At 42.0% G+C, this 19,243-nt stretch overlaps 1 long non-coding RNA gene across 1 annotated transcript in view; it reads right to left on the bottom strand.

Annotated features, from left to right (window-relative positions):
• Positions 1-3,128: 3,128 nt before the first annotated feature.
• LOC148116944 (uncharacterized) overlaps positions 3,129-19,243 on the bottom strand; it is a 35,738-nt gene continuing 19,623 nt past the window's right edge. The window contains exons 2-3 of the long non-coding RNA XR_015731585.1: positions 3,397-3,511; positions 3,129-3,138 (exon numbers count right to left, since the gene is read on the bottom strand). This is a non-coding gene — a long non-coding RNA (uncharacterized LOC148116944). The remainder of the gene's footprint in view (positions 3,139-3,396; positions 3,512-19,243) is intronic.

The raw sequence follows: 19,243 nt of genomic DNA, 5'->3' as shown, positions 1-19,243 counted from the left end.
GAGGTCTTTTTGGGGGGTTAGTAATGAAAAATAATAAGTTTTCTTTTAGAAAAACAACCTGAAGCTGTTGACACCATTCCTGCAAATTAATACCATCTATTCTCAGTTTTGGGAAATCATTGGGTTAATTCCCAATGTTGTTAGATCCATTACTTACAACTGGGGGTAGTCCGTGATCTTGCAAGTGTTGATAGTTGCAGAATGGTGTGGGTATGCTCGCAACGAGTCTGAATGGCTCTCTCTGTTCTTCATGTCCTCCGAAGCTGTCTATGTAGTTCTGCACATGCGCGTTGTTCATTTTGCTCTTGGAGCTGTCGGGAGAGGTTCTCGCTACTGCAGCTCCCTCGCAGCGTTCCTCTTCTGATGAATCGGTCTCCGGCTCGATCTTGGGAGTCCAGGTGACAGCAGGCACTCGCTTTCTTTCGTTGAGATCGCTGGTTCCTGGGATCGTCTGTGGTGTGGGATGGTATCTGCAGGGCTCTCTGGGTTCAGGCGTCGGTGCTCTCGTCGTTTGGATAGAAGCGGGTAGATTCTGAGACGTTTGCTTACTTGTTTGTCTTTTCTTTATTTTTCGACTGCTATCTTTTGTCGATTCTTTTGTGATTTTCAATTTTGGACCGAATGCTGCAAAAAGCGTTTTCATTGCTGATTCTATTTGCATTTCTATTGAAGTTTCTTCGATTTCTGTGTCTGATTCTTCTGAAGAGTAAATTTTCTCCCTTTTGCTTTTTGCATCGTGTAAGGCTTTTCGCGCCAGATATTTTGAATTCTGCTTTCTGATTGGCTCTGCTGCACTCATCTTAGTGGTCTGTTGGAACCAAGATGGCTGCCATTCAAAATTTTGCGTGGGATTGTTAATCTTCTTTTTTGTTATATTCTTATCTGCAGGCAGTTCGCTCACCATTTTTGAATCTTTAGGTTCATCTGTTACGATGTGTTTCTCTCTCGCTCTCCGTTGTTTTTTATTATGTCTTGGAGGTTCGCGATGAGATTTTCGTCATTCTTTTGACTTTTTAAGAGTCTCAGTATCTCTGACCTGAGTTCGTTGTTTTCTATCTCGTTTTCTTCTTGGTCATCAGTTTCATCCATTATTTCTTCGTTGTCTGTAGTGCAGTCTTCAGATTCTCTCGATATTGCAGTTGTGGGTTCATCGATCATTTCTTGATCTGCTTCCATTTCTTTACTGTATGCCCTGGTGTTGGGTCTTTCTCTTTTGTTTCTGGAGTTTTCTCTCTTAGACATATTTAAAGTTTTATTGAGTCAATTCAACCATCCTCTGCTACCAGATTGTTGCAATATTTTTAGGATCAGACTCAATAATTGATTTAAGAATGAAGTATTCAAACAAAACACTGTTTATTTACAGTAGGCATTCTATATTCGCTGAATAATTACAGATAGAAGCAAGGAGGTGGTGCATACAGCTCCTTTTATATACACAAGGCGGAGCAAGGAAAGGGAGTGGTTAAGTATGAATATATTAAATGATGAAGAATAAGTTAATCCCTAATACCCCGGTTATATATACTATTTACATATTGGAGAATAAGGCATTTACTTGTGACAATTATCCAAAATATTTTAAAGAAAAAGATTAAATTTACACCACAGGTTTTTTTGTTGGGAATAGTTACGGATTGTACTGTAATAGAGACTAAGTTGGTTTTGAATCTAATAACAGCTGCCAGGTTACTGGTGGCACAGTATTGGAAGAAGGAAGATCCACCTACTATTGAGGAATGGACACTAAAAGACGTGCATTTGGCAGAGATGGCAAAAATTTCATCATATCTTAAAGATCACTCAAACGAAAGAAAGGAGGGGAGAAAATGTTTGTATTTCTTATAAAACTTTTCAATAAAAAAAAGGAGTTAGGTTAAACTATTATTTAAGACTTATTTCACTAAGATTTGAAATAAACTCATTATATGCTGTAAAACCTGAGTTGTGATCAGTTTGCCATTTGTAGTGGATGATGTCAGCCAATGTTTATTTTGTTGTAAATTGAATATTTGTATCCCTTTCTAAATTTAGGCACTATGATAAAGGAGAATTGGAAAGTAAGTGAACAAGACTTGAGAGGGAGAAAAATTAGGAAGGTTCAGACTTCTGATTATTATGTTTCTTACACTTTTGTGTACATTCTGGGTTTGCAAATTATATTTTTACTTGTGCATTTCATTACAGTAAATCACATCCCTTTATGAGCATAGGTATAACAGTGTCCACGGTAGTATCCCTCATTTGGTTGTGCTCTCTCCCTCTCCCCCTTCCCCTTCCTCTCCCTCTCTCCCCCTCCTTCCCTCCATCTCCCTCTCTTCCTGTATGTGTGTTTGTAAGAGATTCTACCTGATGCACCCTCTGATATTTTGTTTATTGTAGTCTTTCCTTTTGTTTTATGCTGGTGAATGATATTAACAGAATACATCTTTTGGTCTCTGCACTTAACAAACAGAATGGTTCAGGAAGAGACCTCTCTAATGCAAATTTTCTCTTGCTACATTTTACATTCTTTTACCAAGACCCAAGCCTATGGTGACACTGAGTTAACATACAAGGACATTCTTATTCTAAGTCCTATCGCATGGTATTTATCTTGAAAAAAATAATCTTAAGAGTTTCTTAAGTATTAAAATAGTCAGGGTCTTGTATATTCCATTGTGGGGTCTTAGTTAATAGTTGAAATTCTGTTTTGTACTACTTCTACTCAAGCAACCACATCAGCTGAAAGACCTCAATGGCAAATAACTTCTTCAATAAATAAACAGATGGGGAAGAATGAGACTGGGTGACTTTATGGCATAATGTGTGGTTGAAGAGGGAACACCTTCCACACTGAAATATAGGGAAAGAGATATGACACACAAATAGACAGATACATTCACATAGTGAAATTAATATAGTGCCCCGAGATCCCTCTTAAAAAGTTGCACAATATCTGCAATGCTCGTTTAGCTTTATTTGAAGGAATATTTGCCAATTTTTATTTCAATGCATAAATGTTTTCGAGTTTGATAGATAGCAATTTGATTCATGTAAAGAAAGATAAAGCGATAGCAGGCGGTAATCTCAGGTCGTTAGCCATATCTTGAAGACGTCCAGGGTTGTAGATGGAGATGGCATTATTTTCCACGGAGCCTATAGAAATGAGATAAAATAATAGGTTGATCATAGTAAGTTTAAGGTAAATTCTGTTATCTGAACCTGAAAATCTCTCCTGCCCTCCTTTCTTCCTTTGAAACACCTGTTCCTCCTCAGGTCAATGCCTTGAAATGCTTTGGAGTATAAACAAGGGTATCCCAAAGTACATATGTGGCATCTTTATTAGAGGAGTGTGTCAGGGTTCCAAGTAACATCCCCAATGAAAGAAGACTCCAAGGCTTGAAGTTTCCTTACGGTTGACAGCATGTCGTTCCAAATCTACAGTCCAATTTCCCAATGTACACGGTGTTTTCTCTACATCGATGAAAGCAGCATCCTCCTCGATCATGACACTGGCGCTGGGCATTACCTGTGAAAAGAAAAACAGAAGAAAAGGGAAATGATAAATGAAGATACTTTTTTATTTAGATAATTTTTTCCTTCTAAGACATCACTTTCTTCTACAGAATTGCAGGATTCCTGTGAATTCAGGAAGTTCTCTCTGACCAAGGAATCCATTTCTGCTAATCTCCCTTCAGCAGCCCCAATATATCATATACTGTATCAACCCAGTTTTTAAGCCTAACAAGCAGTTTGGTATCAGAAAAAAATTGTCCTGGAATCTGCAACTCCTACACTGCAAAAACATATGGACTACACAACTCGACCATGGTAAAGCAATTTACTTAGACTTCTGCAAAGCCTTTGTTTCAGTGGTACATGACAAACTACTGTTAAAACTAAACTCTTACGGCATTTCCAGATCCCTGCATAAGCGGATAGCTGAGTTCCTATCAAATACTCAACACATTGTCAAAATAGGGAGCGCCTTATCGCACCCTACACTAGTTAACAGCGGTGACCCTCCAAGGCAGCATTTTAGGACCCACACACTTTATACTTTACATAATGACCTTTGTTAGCTGCTACGTCCTTTTCGCTGATGATGTAAAACTATTCAACACCATTGGCAACGTGTTTGCCCTATAAAACGACCTTGACTATGTCAGAATGGTCAAACAATTGGCAACTAAAAACCTCAACCAACAAACGCTCTTTCTTACACATTGGCAAAAAAAAAATCAAAACACCAAGTACAAGCTGGGTAGATATGACCTCGTAGACATCCCTCACTTTGTCAAGGATGAGTACTCATCTCAAATGATCTAAGCACCAGAGCTCACTGTAACAGCTTTTCCAAGAAGGCATTAAAAGTTGTTAACCTAATCTTGTGAAGCTTCTTCTCCGGTAACATTGTACTGCAAACTAGGGCATACAAAATCTTTGCTAGACCAATTCTTGAATACAGATCATCTGCCTGGAATCTGCACTGTATATCAGATATTAATATAATTGAGAGAGCCCAGAGGTATTTCACGAGAAAAGTCCTCCACTCCTCTACTCACAACAGAATAATTTATGCCACCAGGCTTAAAATTTTGGGCTTGGACATCCTAGAACTATGCCACATACGGTCTGACCTAAGCGTAGTACATAAAATTATCTGCTACAATGTCCTACCTGTCAATGACTACTTCAGTTTCAACCACAATCATACATGAGCACACAATAGATACAAATAGATACAAACTACTCCAAACCACTCCAAACTTGATTAGTAAACTCAATTGGTAAACCACTCCAAATTCGATTTCAGAAAATACAACTGCAGTAACAGTTGGTCAATGCCTGGAATGCACTACCTGACACTGTTGTTACATCCCCAAACCTCCATAACTTTAACCTTAAACTGAATACCGTGGACCTCACCCCATTCCTTAGAGGTCTGTTAGGGTTATGCATAAGCACACTAGCATGCCTATCGTCCTTGTCCTACTGTCTTCATTTATTTATACCCATTTACTATGTTCATATTTATGTTTATACTTATACCTGTTATCCAGTGGTGAAATCTAAAATTTGTTACTACTGGTTCTGTGGGCATGGCTTGGTGGGGGGTTAATGTGACTGGGTGAACGTGGCCAATTTTTTTTTTTTACTTTTAAAACCATTTTTTCTACAACCTCTTCGGTGAAGAGGTTGTAAAAAAATGCTTTCAAAAGGCTCTGATGATCCCAGCTGAGTTGCCTGATCATCAGAGAGTTTTAAAAAAACCCCTCTGACGATCAGGTAACTCAGCTTGGATGTCAGAGGCATTTAAAAGAAAAAAAGTTTTTTTCTTTTAAATGGCTCTGACGATCCAAGCTGAGTTGCCTGATGGGCAGAGGCTTTTTTAAAAACCCTTTGACGATCAGGTAACTCAACTGGGATCGTCAGAGCTTGGATCGTCTGAGGCATTTATAAGAAAAAAAGCCTCCAACGATCGCACGGCTCAGCTGGGCATGGGGGGCGGGCAGGGATTTTTGCTACCAGTTCTCCGAACCACCTGCCTCCATCGCTACCAGATCAGGCGATCCGGTCCAAATTGGGAGCATTTCACCCCTGCTGTTATCTTTTACGTGTTTGACAAAATAAATAAATAAATAAATAAATAAATAAATAAATAAATAAATAAATAAATAAATAAATAAATAAATAAATAAATAAATAAATAAATAAATAAGTAAATAAATGGATAGATAAATAGATAGATAGATTTTATTTTATTATTATTTTTTATTTTGAATTTGTATACCGCCCTTCTCCCTGAGGACTCAGGGCGGTGAACAGCCAAGTAAAAACATCAAATACAAATATTAAAATACAGTTAAAATATACATATATAAATTTGGCCCCATTAATTAAAAACAATAAACAAAACACTTAAAAACACTTAAAAAAAATTAGGCCAGCCCGGCTTGCTGGAAAAGGAAGGTTTTAAGGGCACGGCGGAAGGCACCGAGGTCTTGGATTCTCCTTATCTCTGGAGGCAATTGATTCCAGAGGGTAGGTGCCCCCACAGAGAAGGCCCTCCCCCTGGGGGTCACCAGCCTGCACTGTTTGGCTGATGGCACCCCAAGGAGGCCCTCTCTGTGGGAGCGCACGGGTCGATGGGAGATCGTCGGTGGCAGCAAGCGGTCTCGAAGATAGCTAGGCCCTATGCCATGGATCGCTTTAAAGGTGATAACCAACACCTTGAAGCGCACCCGGAAGACCACTGGGAGCCAGTGCAGCTCGCGCAGGAGCGGTGTTATATGGGAGCGCCAGGCTGCTCCCGTCACTACCCGCGCTGCTGCATTCTGGACCAGTTGGAGCCTCCGGGTGCTCCTCAAGGGGAGCCCCATGTAGAGAGCGTTGCAGTAGTCAAGGTGAGAGGTGACGAGGGCAAGAGTGACTGTGCACAGGGAATCCTGATCAAGAAAGGGCCGCAACTGGCGGATCAGGCGAACCTGACAAAAGGTCCCCCTGGTTACAGCCGTCAGACGTTCCTCCAAGGACAGCTGCCTATCCAGGAGGACTCCCAGATTGCGAGCCCTCTCTGTGGGGGCCAACGACTCGCCCCCAATAGTCAGTGATGGAGTCAACTGACTGTATCGGGATGCCGGGAGCCACAGCCACTCAGTCTTGGAAGGGTTGAGCCTGAGCCTGTTCCTCCCCATCCAGATCCGCACAGCCTCCAGGCACTGGGACATCACTTCAAGGGCATCGTTGGGGTGATCCGGGGTGGAGATGTACAGCTGGGTGTCATCAGCGTACTGGTGGTATCTCACCCCAAAGCCACGGATGATCTCGCCCAGCGGCTTCACATAAATGTTGAACAGGAGGGGCGAGAGGACCGACCCCTGAAGCACTCCACATATAAGAGGCCTTGAGGTCGACCTCTGCCCCCCTGCCAACACAAACTGCGACCGGTCGGAGAGAAAGGAGGAGAACCACCGTAATACGGTGCCCCCCATCCCCAACTCTTCCAACCGGTGCAGCATGATACCATGGTCGATGGTATCAAAAGCCGCTGAGAGGTCTAACAGGACCAGAACAGAAGAACAACCCCTGTCCCGAGCCCTCCAGAGATCATCAACCAACGCGACCAATGCCGTTTCTGTGCTGTGTCCAGGCCTGAAACCCGACTGGAACGGATCTAGATAGGATGTTTCCTCCAAGAATTGTGGAAACTGTCGCGTGACTACACTCTCAACAACCTTCGCCAGGAAGCGAAGGTTGGAGACAGGACGATAGTTGGCCAATATTGCCGGATCCAGGGACAGCTTCTTGAGGAGAGGCCTCACCACCGCTTCTTTCAAGGCGGCGGGGAAGTGACCCTCACTCAACGAAGCGTTGATAACACCCTGGGGCCAGCCTCGTGTAACCTCCCGGGAGGCCAGTACCAACCAGGAGGGACACGGGTCCAGTAAACATGTGGCCGCACTAAGTCTCCCCAAAATCCTGTCCACATCATCCGGAGTCACAGCATCAAACTCCTCCCAGGTAACATTCTCAAGACTATTCCTCGTCACCCTGCCCTGATCTACCCAGTCAGAGTCCAAATCCCCCCGGATCTGAGCGATTTTGTCATACAGGTATTGTCCGAAATCCTCCACCCTGCCTTCCAAGGGATCCTCCCGCGCTCCCGGATGGAGCAGAGAGCGGGTTACCCTGAACAGGGCGGCCGGACGATTCCCTGATGATGCAATAGAGGCGGAAAAGTAGTTAAACTTTGCCGTCTTTATCGCCACTAGGTAGGTCTTAATATGCGACCTTACCAGTGTTCGGTCAGATTCAGCGAGACTGGCCCTCCAACCGCTCTCTAGGCGTCTTTTCCGGCGTTTCATCATTTTATATTCATAAAATATTTCTCTCCATTATTACTATGGTTCCTTGCTTGCTAAGAAATAATCCTGAATTATCATGGCTAGTTCTGCTGGGTGTTTTGGATGGAGATGCTGAGTGAGAATGGTTAACTTCCTTTGAAGTTCAGAATCTGGTTTACCTTTGGCTTTCCTCCCCTTCTCTTAATGTTTCTGACACTGTTTTTCTCTGCTCTTGAAAAGCTGTGCATTTGAGACATTTTACTGCAATATCTTTTTTACAAATTGAATGTCAATACATCCGCTAGTTAATTAATATTTAGTTTTTATTTATTTTTATCTCTTAAAATAAAATAAAGTTATTTCTTAAAATAACTCAAGGTGGCAAATGTATCTAATACTCCTTTCTCTTCCTCTTCCTATTTCCAAGATGAAAACCACCAAGTAGCACTCATAAGACATGATGACAACTCTTTAATTTCACAACATATGGACATCTTTAACTATATTTTCAACTGAGGAACTGTGACCATCATAGATCAAGCCAAGTCCAAAAACACTAGAGAATTCTTGGCAGCCTGGCACTCTGACAAATTAGCTATCAATAGACACATAGATATAAACAATATGTACTTATTGTGCAAAAGAGACAATCAAAACCAAAAAGGGAACAAAAAGATCACCAGCAATCAACATCTAGATGTTCTTATAGACCCTGACCCTAAGCTTAACATCAGAACAACAACAAACAAGAAATAAACAATACCCTAATCAAGGAAGTGCCAAAAAGTTAACAATAAACAGTACAATCAAAAAACTCCCAAGACCACTCCTATAAATATTAACAGGGAAGACCACTAGAATATAAATTGAGAGCAAACTTCATTCCTTACTGATGTTACTTAGTTTGGTAATGAAACAACATCAGCCCTGTCAGGTGCTTTGCACTGAAAGAATTCCAGACTTGCCCAGGCAGCTTTCATGCCAAAGGTGGGACTAGCAATAGCAATAGCACTTAGACCAGTAGTGGGTTGCAGATCCTGTCGCTACTGGTTCACTCGTGGGTGTACTCACAGTCACATGCGATGCTTGTGTGCTACATAGAAGCCTATGCGCATGTGCAGAAGTGTCTGGGCAAGTGGGCAGAGCACCCACTGCTGCCAATACCAGTTTTCCCGATCTGATAGCAACAAACCACTGACTTAGACTTATATACCGCTTCGTAGTGCTTTTACAGTCCTCTCTAAGTGGTTTTACAGAGTCCACATATTGCCCCCAACAATCTCGGTCCTCTGGGTCTAGAACAGTCTTCTGAATTCTAGCTTGGTGTTTTGACCACTAGAGCAAACTGGCTCTCTATTGTCCCTCAAACACCTCATAATGGTTTTTGTTGAGAATTTGGTAAACCAAAACTAAAATGAACCAACCAATAATTTACAATAATAAAACCTCCAGTAAAGCTTTGTAGAGAATAGTGAATCAATGAATTGGTTTTCCAGTCCCTCCTTGATGCTGTATATCTCCCTGGATCTCGAGTGTTAATGAAAAGAAGAAAAGAAAGAAATCAATGGCATATTTTTCCAATGTTTGAAGGTTCATGTTGTCAATAGTCCACAGTGTTCAAAGCTATTTCTTTAACATAAACTAAAAGAGGTTGTTGAGGGTTATCCTGCTTTCAGTGATGATCATACTTGCTTAGAAAGTAGTGAGTTATCAGTCATTTCTAAATTATCAATAATTTAGTTTCTTACCTGGTTCAGACAGGAATGCAAGGAAAAGGAATGCGAACAGCAGATAAAGGATCTTCATGTTGGGATTGGTCTGGGACCAAATTTTACTCCTGGAACAGGGCAGAACTCTCTATTTATGCAGGTATAATGATTGCATCAGATTTCCTCATTGAAATATTGTAACTATTCTTAAATGTTATTGGTATTGTTGTATTTCCTTCTATTGAAACACTCCTGAGGGCTAACTGTTGCAAAAGTCCTTGCAAAACCAAGAGAGTTAGTTGAATACATTAGTTAAATGGTTCTCATTATAGCTAAAATACTTTGGAATGATAAATATTTGGCTTTTAGTGAGTGGTCTGCAGAGTTGACATAACTGGTTACTTGCAAATGAAACACACACACACACACACACACATCTATCTATCTATTTATCTATCATCTACTGTATCTAATCTGTCTGTAATCTGTGACTTGGATGTTAGGATTTGGAGATACCTGGATATCTGTACTCAGATTTCTCTAGGAAAGATGATCTGGTGAAAAATAGGAGATTTAAGGTCTTCACTTACAATGGCAAAGTTCTTCTGGAATAAGAAGAGATATTGGGGATGGGGGGAATGAAAATGGTATACTATGTGATTGAATCCACTCTTTTGTCTATGTATCACTTCTATACTATGTGTTATCAAGAGAAGACACACATGGTGAAGTGGGTCATTCAGATGTTCTTATCAGCATGAGAATAGAGGGCTGAATGTCAACTCCAAATGCAAAGAACTGGAGAATCAACATAGATCAGGGCCCTTACAAGGTATACATTGACTTGGAAAGACAGAAGGAAAAAACTCAGGATATCAATGCCTTAGAGCCCTGGATTATAATAAAGATTTGGTTTCTGTGAAATGTGGACAAGTGGATATAAAGTCTGTAGTTTTATGGCAGAAAAGAAAATCAACAGACTATTTTAAAAATGATGAACAAATTTTCTACATATGGCTTCATTATTATAAAGGGACACAAAAGCTGAGTCATTTCCATGAGTATTTTGCATAGTTAACTGCTGAACATACAGAGAGTTTACATTATGCTTTGTTTCTATGAAACTTGACCAGGAGTAACAAAGAGAATGCAGTTCTTTTCTCCTGCCAGAAAATCTATGGAAGACGAAAAATACATAGAAGGCACGCAGCCTTTCTGGCAACATTCTTGGGTAGGTTTTTCTCACACATCTTTCCATTATTCTGAAGCCTCCCTGGGTGCCCCTCAGCCCAGTATGAAAAAGCCTCTTGGGAGGAGGCCCCTGATGTTACCTCATTTGTGATGAGAATGAAATGTCAGCTGCCATGGATGCTATAGAAATGTAGAGATGATTTCAAAGTGAAACACAAAACATTCACTCATACCTCCACTGATTTGAGATCTATCACACAACACCATTTTCAACCCTAGTTATACAGTTATATTCTTAAACCCAAACTAAATACCACTGTTCAATATTTGCTTGGGACACCTATAGCTGTGGACTATAGCCAGCTGAAGGAATATTGTGGTGAGATCGGTGACGCACAGATTTAATAAATGAAAATAAAAAATTAGCTTTCTTATTCAACTACAAGAAAAGTGCTCTAGAAAAGGGACAACATTTCAGGGTGATTAAGACTAGTCCCTCTTTTTCTCTCCTCCCTATCTGTGATACAGTTGCTCTGAGAAAGGATCCTAAGAGTGAGGGATGAGGACAAGAATCAAAAATAAATCTACTCAAAGATGCTAACACTTTCTGTATTACATGGACTCTGCTGATAAAACTGTGCTAAGCAATCAAGATGCAAAAAAAATATGCTACAGTAAAAGGCATACTGAGAGGGTCCTTCATGGAGTCAAGTTTTGGGCCTGGTCATAGTGGGCGATGGATGTGACTTATTGATAGTTTCACCATAATGAGTGGAAAATTCAGCCACATCTCCCACTCCCACTTGAGAGTGGAACCCATTTCTTTGGATTCTAGATGATTTTCCCCAGCATATCTTTGCTCCAAACTCTCATGAAAGATGAAGATGCAAAATCAGAAGTTAATTAACAACAGACATTAATAGAAATGTTAAAGAAAAAACAGTCAACTTAATATTATACTCAACATTTAATATTGTAGCTGTTTACTCAAGAAGGTGATTAAAAACACTGTGGAAGCCAACTTTATCTCTAAAACTGCCTTGAGACCTACAAACAACATCCTTTTTGTAATCTTGCTGTAATCCAAGAAATGGCCAGTTACCTTGTGTAATGAGTGTGTGCAGCAAGGGTATTGAGGAAACTTCAGGGACAAACTGACTCGATGTTTAGAAATCACATTAAGTAAGATAATGGAAAGTGAATCCATGGTTTAAGAGGCCACAATGTTTGGATGGTTTTCTTCTCTATCAGGCTTCATGATTCCATATATTTTACTGCTTTTTTAGTATTAGCAATCCTTTCCTAAGGAATCTGGCTTGATAATTGTACTGATAACATAGAGGTAACAGATAAAAGTGATTCAACAAGTCATTTTTGCTTTTAACATTTTTATTATCTTGAGTTTTTAGTCATTCAAAAGATGGAACTTAGTGTAAAGTTTCATGAGGACATTTTCAGACATCCTATTTCCACCTGCAATGTCTCAGATTTCAATCCACCAAGTTATCATTTTCTTTTCACTCTCTGCAATACTGAGAAGACATTGTTGTCCGTCTTTGTCCAAGAAGGGAGCAGTTTTACACCATTCATGTTTCCTCTTCCAAATTTCTCATAAGACCCTTTGATTTTGATCTTTGATTATTCATCTGCAATGCATAGAATGTAAAGAGGAGACAGTAAACCTATCAGTGCTGAAAGATTCTTCATCCAATTAACCTATAGGAGAGTGCAAGTCTGCAGTTTTATGGCAGAAAAGAAAATCAACAGACTATTTTAAAAACGGTGAACAAATCTTCTACATATGGCTTCATTATTGTAAAGGGACACAAAAGCTGAGTTATTTCCATGAGTATTTTGCATAGTTAAATGCTGAGCATACCGAGAGTTTACATTATGTTCTGTTTATGTGAAGCTTGACCAGGGGCAGCAAAGAGACTGCAGTTCTTTCCTCCTGCCTGAAAATCCATGGAAGATGAAAAATACATAGAAGGCACACAGCCTTTCTGTCAACACTCCTGGATAGGATTTCCTCACACATCTTTCCATTATTCTGAAGCCTCCCTGGGTGCCCCTCAGCTCAGTGTGAAAAAACCTCTTGGGTGGAGGCCCCTGATGTTACTTCATTTGGGATGAGAATGACATGTCAGCTGCCATGGATGCTATAGAGATGTAGAGAGGCTTTCAACACAAGACATTCTCCCATACTTCCACTGACCTAGTAACTTGAGATCTGTCACGCAACACAAATTTCAGGCTTAGATATACAATTATACTGTTCAATATTTGCTATAGCTGTGGACTGCCAGCTGAAGGAATATTGTAGTGAGATGGGTGACAAACAGATTTAATAAATAAAAATAAAATGTCTTCACCTGCTAGAGCAACAGAGTTTCACCATTCAGTGTCAGAACTTCACATTCTTTACATTACCTCTCTTATTCAACTACACTCTACTGCGCATGCGTCACAATGGTGATGCTTCCCTGAATCTGCGGCCAATCATGGGGTGGATTCGGGCGTTTTGGGGACCCTTGGGGCTGTTTTTGCCAGCTTAGCCCCAAATCCCCAGTGAAGGGAACTCTCTCCCAGCCTGTCAAGGGCGTTTTCGCCCTCCGGAACATCATGGCTGGGGAGAATTCATGGAGACTATGTGCAGTAGGGTGGAAGGCACCAACGGCCGACCGCTCCGGCTTTTTTTTCTATGCTTGGGGCGGCGGCAGCAGTGGACTGAATCAGTGGTGGCGATAACAACAGCGACGCTCGTCTGGCCCTGGGTTACCTTCTGGGAGCTTTGGAGGTTCCGGGGGTTCCGGGGGCGCACTGGAGCCAGGTGTTTGCCGGTATCGGCGGGGGCTGCCCTGGCGTAATGGTGGCCACTGGGTGAAGGCTGGATGAGGGCGGAAGAGCAACGTTGGCTGAGGGGAACAGAAGGGCGACTTGCCAGCATGCCCTGCAGCCCTGCCGAGATTAACAAACCCCCAGTGTGATCGGGGGACCTGGAGGCTGGGGGGTTTGTCAAGTTCTAGGAATTGGAGATGCCAGAGGACGACCTTTGATTGGCTGCCTTGGGTGGTATCCCCCCCTCTCTAGCCTGGTCTGGGCTTTTCCTGACTTGCCGCCTCCAGACTATATTCATCGCGAACTTGTTCCCCTTTCACAAACACCCCCCTCCCGCGGGATTATCATCGTTTTGTCTCCATAATTTTTGCTCTATTTCTTATGGAGCCCCTTTGCTGATGTGGACTGGACAATTATCATGTGGGTGCTGAGGCAGCTGGCTTTTATGGACACTGTTGTAAGGCAGGAGGTTGACCATCAAAGTCTTTTAATGCCACGACCATCTGGACCACCCACCATGAGAGGGTGGCTGGGACATTTATCCTCCAAGTGTGTTCAAGGGCATGAGACACCTCCCACTGCTGTAAGAGGGCAATGGAGACCAGCTTTCCCATATTGAGTTTCCATCTTCTGTTTCAGAAATTTGTAGACCAGGTTACTAGACCCCACCTCGATGTTAGCTCCATTTTGGTTTTAGTGGATGTATTTGGCAGCTGAGCTATTTGCACTGCAAGACTCCCCCCTCTCGCAGGCCTGGCCCTCCACTCTATCGAGGCCCTACCTTGTTGGTGGGTTTTGGAACCCCGAGAGGTGGCATGTTGCGAGGAGGGGGTTGAGGGGCTTTTGGGGGAAGTTTTTAATCAAAATTTTAAGGGGTTTGGGAGTGGGGGAGGGTTGTTTTTCAGGTGGACCTGGGGGGGGGTCCTTGCGGATCAGGGAGTTAGCCTGTCTGACGGCATTGGTGGGGAGTGCAGGGAGGGGGACCAGACAGGGCATGGGAGGGTGAGGGTCATTTTATCACTGTGACGGTCGGGGGATATGCTGGTGGAGTGAACAGTGGACAGAAGAACAACAGAGGGACGCGTCCCCACTGCTTGCAGCAAGTTCAGCATTCCAACCCTCGTGGTTCTGCTTGTGTCCTTAGGGCGTTAGGAGTGGGGAACCCTGGACTCAGGCTGGTGTATGTCAATGCCAGGCCCATCATCAATAAGGCCCCCCTTGTGCAAGATTTGATATACGAGGGGGGTGCGGACCTGGCCTGTATCACTGAGACCTGGCTGGGCCCGGAGAGAGGAGTTCCTCTCTCTGACTTATGCCCACTGGGTTTTCATGGGTTCTATAGAACCGGGTTCTATACCAGCCTCGACTCCAGGGGAGAGGTGGAGGTGTGGCAGTTGTTATTAGGGAAAGTCTCAGACCTAGGGAGGTCACTGTCCCTCAAATAGGCGGGTGTGAATCAGTTCTGTTGAAATGGGACCCTGGAGTACAGTCGGCTCTGTTGATTATGTACCTGTCTCCCAGCTGCGTGTCTTCAGTCCTGCCCGCACTGTTCGAAGTCATAGCCGAACTGACGGTTGAGCTCCCCAACCTGATGATTGTGGGAGACTTTAATCTCCCGTCAGCCGGTGAGACATCTGAGCTGGTTCTGGAGTTCTTGGCCTCCATGAATGCCATGGACCTGACTCAAGTTGTACAGGGCCCAACTCACAGAGGTGGACACACACTTGACCTGATTTTTATCTCTGGGCAATGGATAAATGCTCGGGGGAGGGGTGAATTGTCAATGTATCCCCTGTCATGGACTGACCATTCCCTCCTTAAGCTGGACTTTCCATCCGCCAGCCCACGCCACTGGGAGGTGGAACTGATGGTGTCGCCTGATACCATCCCTGATAGGTTCCTGACGGAGCTTGGGACATTTCCCAATGACCTTTCCCACGATTTGCCAGAGGCCTCGGTGGATGCCTGGGAATGGGCGGCCACCAGGGCACTGGATTGGGATTGCCCCTTTGTGGCCTCTCCACCGACAGGGATCCCATTTTGCTCCGTGGTTTTCCATGGAGCTGAGGGAGATGAAGCATTGGAAGAGATGCCTAGAGGGCCGTTGGAGATCTTCCCATTCCGAATCCGACCGAACACAACTAAGAACCCATATTAGGTCTTATCTTGTGGCGATGGAAGCAGCGAAACAGGACTATTTTGCTGCTCTCATTGCATCTGCAGAAAATTGCCCAGCAGCCTTGTTTCAAGTAACCTGTTCTCTCCTAAATCAGGGAGCGAGGGCTGATCCCTTACAAGGCAGCGCTGAGGATTTTGTACAATTTCTGCAAGACAAAGTCGCTCAGATCTGGAATGGATTAGACTGGGCAGAGTCCATGAGGAAATGGGAGCTAGTCTTGAAGGTGACATCTGGGTTGAGTTTGACCCTGTTTCCATAGATGAAGTAGACAGGATTGTGGGTAGATTGGGAGCCTCCACATGTTTGCTGTACCAATGTCCTTCCTAGCTGGTTGCGGCCACCAGAGAGGGGACTGGGGACTGGATCCGGGCGATTACCAATGCTTCTTTAAGAGATGGGGTCTTCCCTGTTGCACTTAAGGAGGCAGTGGTGCAACCCGTCCTCAAGAAGCCGACGCTGGATCTGGCCTCCCTAAACAATTTTTGTCCCATCTGCACCAGCCTTAAGACATGGCTTTTCCATCAAATTCCCTGACCAATTATGGGCTTTTAATTGGGGATTTTAATTTTTGTACTAGATTTTAATCTTATTGTCGTCATCACTGTTCTTGTTTTTATTGTGTGAGCCGCCCTGAGTTCTCCGGGAGAAGGGCGGCATATAAATTTTAATAATAAAAATAATAAAATAATACAAGAAAAGTGCTCTAGAAAAGGGACAGCATTTCAGGGTGTTTAAGACTAGTCCCTTTTTTTCTCTCCTCTCTATCTGTGATACAGTTGCTCTGAGAAAGGATCCTAAGGATGAGGGATGAGGAGAAGAATGAAAAATAAATCTACTCCAAGATGCAACAATTTCTGTATTACATGGACTCTGATGATTAAACTGGCGTGAGCAATCAAGATGCAAAAAAATTGAAAAGACCTATTGAGAATCTCTTTCATCGAATCATGTATTGAGCCTGAGTCATTGCGGGCAATGGGCAGGATGTAGGTTATTGATAGTTTCACTGCAATGAGTGGAAAAGGTAGTTTTTCAGCCACATCTCCCAAACTTTGCCTTGAGGGTGGAGCCTGTTTCTGTGGACTATAAATGATTTTCCCCAGCATAATCATTTGCTCCAAACCCTCATGAAAGATGAAGATGCAAAATCAGAAGTTATTTAACCACAAGCACATTAGTAGATCTGTGAGGCTGAAAGTGGTAAAATTGGCAGCTCTAGAAAGAAAAAAAATAATCTTAATATTATAGTCAACATTTAATATTGTAGCTGTTTGCTCAAGAACCATAGGAAGAAGGTGATTAAAAACACCATGGAAGCCAACTTTATCTCTAAAAGTGCCTTGAGACCTAGAAACAACAAGCCTGTTTTAATCTTGCTGTAATCTAAGAAATGGCCAGTTACCTTGTGTAATGAGTGTGTGCAGCAAGAGTAATGAGGAAACTTCAGGGACAAACTGACTCGATGTTTAGAAATCACATTAAGTAAGATAATGGAAAGTGAATCCATGGTGTAAGAGGCCACAATGTTTGGATGGTTTTCTTCTCTATCAGGCTTCACGATTCCATATATTTTACTGCTTTCTTAGTATTAATAATCCTTTCCTAAAGAATCTGGCTTGATAATTGTACTGATAACATAGAGGTAACAGATAAAAGTGATTCAACAAGTCATTTTTGCTTTTAACATTTTTATTATCTTGACTTTTTAATCATTCAAAAAATGGAACTTAGTATAAAGTTTCATGAGGACATTTTCACACATTCTATTTCCACCTGCAATCCCTCACATTTCAATCCACCAAGTTATCATTTTCTCTTCACTCTCTGCAGTACTGAGAAGACATTGTGGTGCTTCTTTGTCCAAGAAGGGAGCAGTTTTACACCCTTCATGTTTCCCTTTCCAAATTTCTCATAAGACTGTTTGATTTTGATCTCTGATTATTCATCTGTAATGCAGAGAACATGAAGAGGAGACTGTAAACCTATCAATGCTGAAATGTTCTTCATCCAATTAACCTATTCCAATTAATCAGTGCATTCCTTTAGTGGTTTCTAAAAAAGCTCTGATAGGAAACTGACTACTGAACTCACACTGAAAACCACAGAATGCAAAAATGTAACCAAATGGTCTCTCCTCAACATTGTGTACTCTTTCCCCCCTTTTTCTGGGAAACATTCCTTGTGCTGGAGAGGCCCGAAATCAAACTTGCATTTAAGAGTGACTTTCATTAAGAGTTATGAGACCTTCAAAGTAGACCAGACTAGGAAGCAGACACACAGCACAATACAACTTGAATTATATTTTATTTATTTACATACCACCTTTATTATTTTTACAGATAACTCATGGCAGCAAATATACAATATCTGAAACAATTTCCTCCTATTTTCCCCACAAAAACAAGCTTGTGAGATTGTTATTGTGGGGAACAATGAGAGAGAGTAACTGGCCAATGGTCAACCAGCTGTCTTTTATAGTCGTAGTGGGACTAGAGCTCACAGACTTCGACTTTCTAGCCTGTTGCCTTAATCGCTAGACAAATCTATCCCTCCAGAATGAAAAGAAATCAAGTTGCATAACATTATTTGAAGGGACTAAAGATCAAGATTGTTAGAAGTAAAAGGAAGGAATAAGAAGTTGAGGTTTTTTGTCAAGGTGAACATGGCAATCCTTTTTGGGCTTTTGCTGATATCAGGACTGAAATGATGACATTTTAGAAATTTGTTTATAGATAAGAGATGTGGTGGTAAAAGCCCAGATTCAAAAGGGCCTAAAAATGAAAACCACCCAGTCTTGTCTGGTTTCTGAGTGACCGCATCCTTCGTGTACTACTATATTGCCTATTTGTAATAGTACCTGAAGAAAGTTCATTTTTCTTCTGTTCTCTTATGCTTCAGGTTGGTCTGAGGAATTATATGTTGACTTTCTTCCACCAGGAAAAGAAAGCTCTATCCAGTATAACTATTTTATATGTGTGACACAGAGACAAGGACAGAGATAGAGACAGAGACAGACAGTGGGAATTTTTTTAAAAAAAATTTGATTTATATGCCGCCCTTCTCCGGAGACTCAGGGCGGCTTACAATGCATTAAGCAATAGCCTTCATTCTTTTGTATATTTTATACAAAGTCAGCTTATTGCCCCCACAAACTGGGTCCTCATTTCACCTACCTTAGAAAGGATGGAAGGCTGAGTCAACCTTGAGCCTTGGAGAGATTCGAACCAGCAGAAATTGCAGGCAGCTGTGTTAATAACAGGGTGCACTAAACCACTGTACTATCAAGGCTCTTGATATTTGTGATCTCATTCCCAAAGCTGATTCCTGCAGTGCATTTTCCAGGGTCCTGCATAGATATTGAGTCATCAATTGAGGCATACTTATTTTTAGTAGTATTCCGTGGGCTTTAGCTTAATACATTTATTTATGTATTTATCTTTTATGTTTATTGAAAGATCTTAATATTTTAGGAAAGATCTTATTGAAAGATCTTAATA

Source organism: Pantherophis guttatus, chromosome 1 (genome assembly GCF_059756535.1).
Source record: "Pantherophis guttatus breed Tessera chromosome 1, ASM5975653v1, whole genome shotgun sequence".
NCBI classification, from domain to species: Eukaryota; Metazoa; Chordata; class Lepidosauria; order Squamata; family Colubridae; genus Pantherophis; species Pantherophis guttatus.
The sequence above is the reverse complement of the archived record's forward strand: the minus strand, read 5'-3'. Positions and strand labels throughout refer to the sequence as shown.